The sequence below is a fragment of the Alexandromys fortis genome, unplaced genomic scaffold (assembly GCF_014885135.2).
Source record: "Alexandromys fortis isolate MF-2015 unplaced genomic scaffold, M_Fortis_MF-2015_v1.1 scaffold_197, whole genome shotgun sequence".
Classification (NCBI taxonomy): domain Eukaryota; kingdom Metazoa; phylum Chordata; class Mammalia; order Rodentia; family Cricetidae; genus Alexandromys; species Alexandromys fortis.
Genome location: NW_026068072.1, coordinates 1,440,801 through 1,451,555, shown reverse-complemented (window position 1 = coordinate 1,451,555; position 10,755 = coordinate 1,440,801).

The following is a 10,755-nucleotide window of genomic DNA, read 5'->3' as shown; positions in this document are numbered from 1 at the left end:
GAGGGAGGGAGGGAGGGAGGGAGGGACAGGGAAGGGAAGAAGGAGGACCTCTTTGGATTATACTTAAGGAGGAGCAGCTGTGGCCCCTCCTATTCAAACTCCAAGGCCCATCCCATTGAAGAACCAGCCTGTCTTCATCTCAGGTTTAAAAGCCATCTTGTAGTAAAGACAAGCTAGGTTCAGTCCTGTTTCTGATGATATCTGTCTCCTGAGGATTGGGCTAGCCCCACTTAGAACCTTAACTACTAATGGTTCTGTGCTGCCGGTTACAGGAATGGCCACCGTGTCTTGTTTTCATCGAGTTGCTTATACCCATCTTGTAAACCTTTGTTTGAAAAGGTTACATGAGCCCCTATGACTATCTTCTGTGATGACCTTGTTTTGACTACCTGTTACGTGCTGCTCCTGTAACCCTGCCCATTTCCCCCATTCGGAAACCCCCTACCCCTGAGCTATAAAAGCCTTGTCTTCCTCACACCCAGTGTCGACCTCTCCAACCCCGTCTTAGGGGGAGGCAGTCCATGTACATGAATAAAAAAAGCTTGCACTGAAGCCGGGCGGTGGTGGCACACGCCTTTAACCCCAGCACTTAGGAGGCAGAGGCAGGCGGATCTCTGTGAGTTCGAAGCCAGCCTGGTCTACAAGAGCTAGTTCCAGGACAGGCTCTAAAACTACAGGGAAATCCTGTCTTGGAAAAAAAAAATTAAATTAAATTAAAAAGTTTGCTCTAATTAATTGCTTGCTTTAAATGAATTTGGCCACGATGATCTGGTCTTTTCCCACCCATCTTTGGGATTAACACCATCAACTCCAAAATTCCATCCCTAGTCCCTCAGGCTGGAGGCTGGACTGACACCTCCCCCACCACGAAAGAGAGTGTAGGTCACACCTGCTGGGGTCAGCCTCTTCAGTGCACCAGGTCTCCCTCCAGCTAGCATTTCACTTCTGCCCTCCCTCCCTCTGCCCTTCCTCCATTGTCCTAAGGCCACCGCTGTGGCGAACCTGTGAAGTGGGGGGTGATTTGCCACAGCGGTGGGCAACAGGCATTCCCACACAGACCCTACTGTCACCTCCTTCCACCACAAAGGGCACTGAAGTACAGCGGCTGGAGTAGATTTTTTGAGAACTGGAAGGAGGTGGGGCCAGGACACAGACCTTCAGTCTGAGTCCAAAGCCAGTGGTTGAGCCATTTATCAAGTGGCAGAGAACGAAGCAATTGGGGAAGGAGATGTTTGAGGGAAACTGCTAGCTCACGTCCTTCCAAGACTCCTAGGGAACACAGCCTGTAATGTGCTCAGCAGGAAGCTGGGGCTGGGTGCAGGAGGATGGGAGCGAGGTGCACAAGGAAAGGCCGGAGTCTCCAGTAGCCCTTCCTTCTTCAGACCCTTTGTGCTTTAAAGTCCAAACCCTCCCCTTAATCCCATTAAAATGGGCTTGTTTGTGCATATCAATTCTTTATTTTGGTTTGTTAAAAAACAAACAAATTACCCAGTAGTCTCTGAACCAAAAGGCATCTGTGATTCCATTCTACTTAATCTAATTACAGGCAACTGCTGGAAGCAGACTCTGGTGGAATGGAACAGATCGAGGGAAGGGAGGTGAGGACTGGAGGAACATGCCGGGGACCCTGACCAAGGGGCCTTAGTGTAGTGCGATTTTTGTTCTGTTTTTTTTTTTTTTTTTTTTTTTTTTTTTTTTTTGTGATAGGGTCTCTCGTAACCCAGGCTGGGCTAGCCCAAGACTCTCTATGTAAACCAAGAATGACCCTGATCATCTCCCAAGCTCTAGGATTGAAGGCATGCATGGCCACCCCTGTTTGTGTGTGCTAGTCATGGAACCTGGGGCTGAGCATGCCAGCAAGCACTCTGACTTCTCAGACACCCCAGCCCCACATCGTCGGCTCCACCAAGCTGCACCAAGGCTCTGTGAGGGGAAGCAGTCACCTGAAACCTTGTAGTGTCAGAGTGGAAAGAGGGTGGTAAGACCATGTGAACCGAGGGCGAGGGCGAGGCTCTGGTCCCTTCCTGTCAAGTTCTGCCTCCCAGCATGAGGAGAGTTGGTTCCAGTCTCTGCGCACAGTAGGCCTGCATAAGTGCTGCACCATGGTGACCTCACTGTCTCCCCTTTTCCATGCAGAAGGTGGAGGCAAGAGAGGAGCCGGTGATCTCGCAGAGGTGGCAGTGACCCTTGTCTGTGTTGTTGGGCATGAGGTTGGCCCCCTCTAAGCACTTGACTTCATCAGCTGGGGCTCTGCGCTCTCGTAAGGCACTTGGCTTCCATTTCACCACTGAAGCCTGGAGTGGACTAAGGGTAGGCCTGTGAGGCCCAGTGTGGTCCAGGAAGCAGCATGCAGAGACACTAGTCAGTACCCACACCCACTCCCACCCCCACTCCCTGCCTGGGACCCATGCAGTGGAAGCTAGCCAGGGCATCTTTCTCAACACTCCGAAGGCCTAGAGGATGGGTTCCTAATTTCTGGCAACCCTCAGGCAAGGCACCCAGGAGCAGCAGCAGGAGCCCAGATTCCAGGCAGCGCTAATCCCATTCCACGCGCATTAAGAACCCAGCACACCACCACTCCACCCTTTGCGTCCATCTTTGCCAGCCACCGCACATCTCCAGGTTTCTAGAAATCTGTGTAGTTCCCTGTGAATAGCAGAAAACCGAGCGTGACTGCACTCAGGAGCCTGAGAGGAGCGGCAAAGAAACCATCTAGGGAGGAGACCTCTCTCCCCTTTGTTGCTGCCATCTGCAGTTGGCCCTGAATTAAACTGCATGTCACCAGACGCCTTGTTAGGGCTGGTTCTACCGTCTGTGCACTCTGGGGAATGTATGGATGATGACAGAAGACTTGTCCTAAGGACCACTAAGGCTCTTTCATTCTGCCGTTAGGACCCCTGGGGCTGTGTCTCCTACATGGTTCGTGATCGATCTTAACCTCAAATATGACAGCATTAAGAGGTGGAACCTGCTGCAGGTATGTTTGTTACTTTAGCATCTCTGTGGCTGCAGTCCCTGATGGGACAGTTGAGGGTCAAAAGGATTGCTCAGGCTCACAGTCTGAGGGCTGGGTCCTTCAAAGTGGGGAGGGAGTTGAGGTCATTGCCAAGGAGCCCATGTGCATGGCTGGGGCCAGAAAGCAGGGAGTGTGTGAGAGATACCAGCGACAATGACCCTCAGGAGTCCACCCTAAGCACCATCCCCCTCCCCGCCCCAAACTGCACTGACAGCTGGGAGCCAGATGCTCACGGGGAACATGCCACATTTGCCACATTCGAAGTGCAGTGATGCTCTCCTGCCTTGAAGGATTCCCCAACTTCTGCTTTTATTCACCTGTTTTACGGTGCTGGGGTAAAACCCAGGGCTTCGTGGCTGCTATCCAAGTGCTCTACCACTGAGCTGCAACCCAGACATTTTTTATTATTTTTAACACATGAAAGATAAGCCTAGAAAAGCCCAGCCCCGGATTCTTCCAGATCAGGGACACCACCTTGGCTCTATTTCTCCAGGCTCATCTGGGTGTATTAGAAGCCTGTTGCTTTTCCTTTTACTATGGCATAAAAACACCATAAGGAAGGGTTTGTTTATTCTGCTTCACAGTTTTAGGGTACAGTCCATTGTGGTGAAGAAATTACAGTGCCAAGAGCCTGTCTTGCTGTATCTACAGTCAGGAAGCAGAAAGTGAGCGAGGAAGGCAGGAGCTTGGCTCAGTTTTTCATTTTTTTACTCAACCAGAACTTCAGCCCGTGGAGTGGTGCTGCCCACAGTCAGGGTGTGTCTTCCTCTCCAGTTCAACCTTTCTGGAAGCAATCTCTAGACTGGACCCAGAAGTAAGTCTCCATGGTGCCTGACTTGAGATCCCATCAAGCTGTCGATGTCGACGGAGCATCACAAGAGGAGAACTGAAAGGGGAAGGAGAGCAGGAGAGAGCCCTCGAGCCTGGGCTGGGGTCCTCCAAGAGCAGGAAGGTTCTCTGGAATTCAGCAAGACAGCCCTGGGGAAGGCTGGGAAAATCCCAGCAGACCTGTGAGCAGTAGTCTAACAAAAGCTACATGGGGTGTGAGGCTGAGGTGCTAAAACTCACATCTGGGGGACCCCAGTCTGCCATGTCAGAACAGGCTCCTTCTACGAACTCTCATGTGCCCAAAGGTGATGCGCAACACACCCAGGAGAGAAAATGCTCAGCTCGCATGCTTCCCTAGGAGTCACACTGTCCCTACCGCACCCTCTTCGCCCACAGAAAACAGGGAGGGGACGTGACAGCCCAGAGGGAAGGACTGAGTGTGATCATCCAGAGGAAGCTCTTGAGGCACATCAGATGTCACTCAAACTGGAATTTTACAACTGGGCAGGAGTCCTTGCTGGGTCTGATGACAGAGCTCAAGAAGATACCATGGGCCGTGGGCAATGCGGGCTGTGCTCATAGCGCAGGAGGCCAGAAGCTCACATCTGCAGGATTTTTTCCTTCTTCAGATTGTGAGGTGTCTCTTCTCTCCCTGCCTGCAGGTAAATGGCCTCTGGTTTCCTCTGCCTCATCTTCCCTTTGGACCTGCATTAGTCCCTTCGCATAGGGCATTAGTCATACTGGATTCGGCCACCCCTAAGGACTTCCTTTAGCTTGCCAATTTCTATAAAAAAAAAAAAACCATCTGCAGAGAGATGCCGAGCTGCTGAGACTAAGGATGTCAACGTATGTTTGGGGTAGGCCCCCACTGAACCTGTGACGAGCCTGAGGTTTCCTCGCAATATTCTGGGTCAACTATAGACAGAGACATTACATTTTCTTCTCTCACCACACTGACAAAGCTTAACACTCCTGGAAAGCTTAACACAGATGTAAGCAGATGCACACAGCTTCCCAAATCAATGGCTTGGATTAGGAGTGGCCCCAGAGATAGCACAGCAGAAGCCGGTACAACAAGAACAAGTGTTGCGAACAGAGCACGAAGATCCTTGCGGTCACAGATCTCCAGAGAAATCTGGAATGTGAAAAACACATTTTCCTATGAGAAAGTTGGAAAAACCTGTTCTTCCATCTAGAAAGCTGAGATCTGGAAGTGATTAACAGCCTGGTGATCTGTGTTATCTTTAAGTCAAGCTACACCAAGCTCTTACCACCAGGACCAAGGCCGCTAGTAATCTAAATAACCAGAGATGGCCAGTAGCCCAAATGACCTCTGTGCTATCTGTATGACCTAGACCAGGCCAGACCCTTAGGCCCTTAATCTGGTACAGGTATCTCTAGGACCCATCTTTTTGGGAGAAATGACTTGTACCGAGTTGAGTTTCAATGTAATTACGATTCCTTGTGCAATAGGGATTGTATTACACCAGGAAACTTTTTTTCAAATTATACTGGGCTTAAATACATTGAGAATAAACTGCCTGTTATTAGACTCCCCAAAGACTGACCCAGGTTTTCATTCTCATCTCTTTCTGTGGTCTGCTTCCCTCTATGACACTGGCAGGGATTCCTCAAGCAGGCAAGCTCCCAAGCACACAATCCAGCAGATGCTACCCGGGGTTTGTTTTTGCTGAATGTGCACACAGTCCTACAAGGCATTTTGGATTCCCAGTCTTACAGGTAGAGCTGGGCTTGGGCAGTTGCTTGGCTTATCCAGTGGACCACTGTGTGCTCAGTTCCTCCTTGGCAGCCCTCCCCCTCCCCCATTTCCAAGTCGCTTACCTATGAAAGCTTCCAAAGAGCTCTTCAGCCTGCCCCCTCTTGAGAGTGGAGCTGGGCCCCAGAGACAAGGCTGGCTGGCATCTCTGGCGTCAAAGAAAGCTAGGTGACCTGGACCTGCCGGTGTCTTTGTTTCCCACTTGACTGGATTTGGAATCTCCAGGAGACTCTGGGTGTGTCTTTGAGGAAGTTTCAAGAGAGTCTTAACCTTGGGGAAACCCACGCTGAATGTGGGTAGCAGGGATCTCACGGGATGGGGCTCAGTGAGAAGCAGGGGAAGTGAACTGAGCATCAGCATTTCCCCTCTGCTTCCTGGTCACAGGATGCAGCCAGATCAGCTGCCTCAGTCACGCCCGCACCGCTGAGCCTTCCCACCACAATGGACCATACCTTGCAACCGTGAACTGAAATGAACCCCTCCTTCCCAAAGCCGCCTTGTCAGGTACTGACGAAGTAAGAGACACACGTAACTGCCGTGGACACGGGTGTGGGCTTCAGCAGCTCACAGCACCACAGTAGGGATACACTGGCTGGTGTAATCATCACTACCTAATTGTCTAGAAAACAAAAGGCCTAAATATCCACCAATAGGATGCTGTTTAATTAAACTAGTAATTCCTTTACATCTGCTAGGATGCAATCAGTGGTGGGCAGGGGAACGTTTGGAGGTCAGATTAAAAGATGACTACAAATGCCCTGCACAATCTATATGCATTTTTTTTAAACCAGAGAGATAATGAAATCCTACAGACAGGTAGACTGGACTATAAAGCATCAGGGAAAATGGTAATAGGGATCACCCATGGGATGATGGGATATCTTGCTTTGAGGTTTTTGCTTATAGATATATTTTAATTTTTAAAGATTTATTTATCTTTATTATGTATGGGTGAGTGTTTTGTCTGTCTGTGTGTGTGTGTACCATGTGTGTGTATACTGTGTGTGTGTACCATGTGTGTGTATACTGTGTGTGTACCACGTGTGTGTACCGTGTGTGTGTGTACGGTGTGTGTGTATACCATTTGTGTGCAGTGGAGGCCGGAAGAGAGCCCCAGATCCCTTGGAACTGGAGTTACAAATGGTTGTGGGTGCTGGGTACCTAACCCGTCTCTAGGAAAGCAGGAAGTGCTCTTAACTGCTGAGCCATCTCTCCAGTCCTGCATAAATTCTTAATATTTTGACAAAGATCATACGTTATTTAATATAAAGAAGGAGACCCATTACTGTCAGGGATCAAAACCTTCTAACTGAGAAGCAAACGATTTTTAGGAGCTGGGTCTCCCTCGCTGGCATCTGAGAGCTGTGTCCTCGCAAGGCTGGTCACGGTTTTCAGAGCCCTGCTCCCTTCTCTAAAGGACGCCACTGGGTGATGAGGGCTGACCTACTTCTCTTCTTCCCTGTGAATGGAAGCCTGGTCTTGGCTGAATGGTCAGCCTTTCACATGTGACCCCTCATATGGGTCCTGATTGGTCAAAGCTTTCCCTGACAGTGATTGGTTTAGCATCAGCCACGTGGACTGACTCTAATTAGTGATATGCTAGGAGGGGTCTATCGAGAGCTTCCTGACTGGCCCTTTTCTCTTCTCTGTGATGGGAGTCAGCTTGTGACCAGTACAGTCACACTTTGGCGACAAAGCCTTGTCCCCTGAAAGCGAGCGACAGTGTGGCGGAAAGGAAGCACTCCTGGGCTCACTCGGCGTTCTGAGTGTGGAAGTGAATGTCTGTCCGTGTGTCCTAGTGTGCTCTAATGGATACAATCTTAGTCCTCAGTCCACTGCAAACTGACTCCAAAGACAGATGCTAGGAAGAGGGAGGTTATCAGGGCATGTCCTCACTCCATCTATCCCCCTTTGAGATCAGCCAGGCAGTAGGAGTGAATGCCTTTAATCTCAGCACCCGGGAGGCAGAGTTAGGCCATCTCTGAGTTCAAGTTCCAGGACAGCCAAGGCTACACGGATAAGGATAAACACTCTCTCAAAAAATAAATAAATAAATAAATTAATTAATTAATTAATTAAAAAATAAACAAACAAAAAAATCAGAAAGTCTTTATAGCAAAAAACTGATATTCTTTGTCTGCTTCTCCAGTTTACATGAGTGTGTGATGGTAAATCCTTGGTTGTCAACGTGTCGGGGTCTAGAATCAGCTTGGAGACAAAGCCACAGACGTCACAAAAGGGAGAAATGGACCTGGATTGAGCACCAGCGCTTCCTGACTAGAAGGTAGCATGACTCGATGCCCGGTGGACCACACTGGGCAACTGTGAGCCAAAGAAGCCCTTCCTTCCGTGTCCGGGGATTTGCTCACAGCTGACGCAGACACATCTGTCACAGACAAAATACGAGGAGAAGGCTGAGCTACTGAAAGCATGAGCGGGCACGGCTCATCTCAGTACTGATGGGATGTGGGGCCAATTGAGTATAGAGCACGTAGGCAGAGCTGGCCCAGACTGGCCATAAAAGCCTCCACATAGCTGACATTTGTTGTAGAACACACTGTTTGAAGAAATCTGTTTACACCCAGGAAGAGACTAGGGAAATAAAATGAGATTTATAACAAGGCCACTGGTGGAGAAGAAACCAGAGATTTTTTTTTAACTCTATGTGCATGAATGTTTTTGCTCACACGTATGTCTGTGTACCCCGTGTGCCTGGTGCTTGTGGAGGTCAAAAGAGAGCAGGGGGGCCACTCTTTACGGACAGGGTGGGTCCTAAGTGGGAGGTAGCAGGAGATGAGAAGATAAAGTCTGGGATCGAGACCTTTCACACACACTGATGGCTCAAGCAAGCAAGTTTATTAAGGAGAACAGCATCTCATATGCTATTTCCTGGGGAAAGGTGGGACAGAGGCCTCAGCAACTGCCAGACAATGGGACGAAGTCAGCAGGAAGCTAACCCAGCAATGTTGCACACAGAGAACATGGTATCTCAAGAATATTATAGACCGAGCACACAACAGCAGCCTCGGGGCTGATACCGTAGCCCCATATGCCAACAAGAGTTAAACTCCCAGGGTCAAGCTGAAGCCCCTGCCTGGCTCTAGCCCCAGATGGTTATCAACTCTGCCCCTACATGAGGGCCTTGAGGAAAACCTTGCATTTTCCTAACTCTCTGCAGGACTCCCTGGAACTGGAGTGATGAACAGTTGTGAGCCACCATGTGGATGCCTGGAATTGAACCTGGGTCCTCTGCAAGGACAAGTGCTCTTAACCACTGAGCCCTCTCTCCAGAGGAAAGAAACCAGTGACGTCTGATTCCAGCAGGTGGGGGAGCTGGTGGTCCTTGTGGTGAGAGTGGACCGGGACCAGGGGGCTCACACTTGTTTTCTTTCAGGCTGCCTCAGTTCCTGCCTCTAGCCGTCATTCACTGGGCTTGGGAAGGGAAGAACCATCGGTCAGACCTCTTCCTATTCCGAGACTCAGGGCTAGAGGGCAGCTGCCGGCAGGTGTGTACCGGATTCCAGAATGAGTCTCCACCCTACTCCCCTGTAAGAACTCAGTCTTCTCTCCCCAGCTCATCACCAAGCCTGTCTCCCCACTCTGCCTTGATTCCTTGGAATCTGGCTTATTTAACAGCACGTGTGGTGACCGGGAAAGCCGTGGCTCTGCACAGACAGCAGCTTGGATCCCAGCTCCAGCACAGCCAGCACGCGGTGCGACTGACTTACAAAACTAGGAATGGTCTGAGTCCCCAGAGCCTAGCAAGTGCTCAATGCAAACCAGGGATGGACGTCCAATGGATCTGTTGTCTCCCTCATCCCCAAAGCAGAGGCTTCTAAGGACAGTGACCTAGGACGACTGATGTGCCGTTGTCTCCGGCCTCTCCTCACCATGCCTGAAAGCCCACCCCCAGTCAGCCCTTCCAAGTGAGGCATCCGTGACTGGCCAGAGCCTTCTATTGTAAACACCTGCTGCGACCAAGAGCCAGCCATCCCTGCTAACAGCCAAACACTTAGGCCTCGAGTCCCTTTTCCTGTCTCCTTCAACATCTGGAATCAAATCAGAAATTCCTTCGGCTATCCAGATGCTGTAGGATGCCAAACATCTGTGCAGCAGAAACCAGGTCACAGAGAAACCTATGCCTGTCTCTCCTAGCACATCTGGGCTGCAGAGCCTCAGGGCGCCAGGGGACCCCATCCACAGCCAACACAGACTCCATGCCCGATTTCCAAGCGGAAGGGTAAACACAGGAAGTCTGTGGTCACAGCCATGCCTGCCAAACCTTTAATAGAATCCTGGTCTGGAGAACAATGGGGAGGGTGCGGGGCTGGAGGTAGCTGGTTCTTTTATTCCCAAACTGCAATAAACCAGACAACCAGGAAAGAAGGCCATTAATGAGAACCTCTTCTGCCCCCCCATGGTTCCCAGTGGCTTCAGGAAGAGCCACAGCTCCCCCAATTCATACAATGATCTGGTCCACCCTCTCCACACAAAGGAGAAGTCTTGTGAGGTTACAACAGGGGACCGAGGAACCACATCAAGGGGAAAGGAATTTCGTCCCATTCAGAGATAGTAAAATGCAAGCAGCTTTTCCAAGCTGAGCTCTGTTGTGGGTGCCGGGAAAGCAGGGCGAGTGGGGCACATGGGCTCCTGTCCCAGGGAAGATCCTCTTCCAATAGGGGACAGACAAGAGACAACTACATACATAATAAGGAAAGTGGTTTTGACGCCCATGCCACTGAGAAGTGAGATCTCGTCTGTGACCCTGAGCAGGGGTCAGACTACCTCAGAGGAGGTTGCTGAGGGAGTGACTTGATGCTTTGGCTTGGGCTTTTCTTTTTGAGGTCAGATCTCTGTAGTCCAGCTAGCTTCAAATTCCTGCCTCAGCTTTTTGATTTCTGGATTACAAGTGGTCATCATGCCCAAGAGGAGGTGGCATTTGAGGGGAGTTGAGAAGTACATAGGTAAAGCCAGCACCAGAAGCAGGATGGTCCCAAAAGAACAACCTGGGGAGTGGTTACGTTGGTGGCTACCTGTTTGCCCTGGTTAGATTCCGGGGGCCAGTGAAGACAGCGGGCTGACTAGCAATTGATGTCACGGGGAAGGAGTTGGTGGCTGGCTCTCCAAGGCTCTG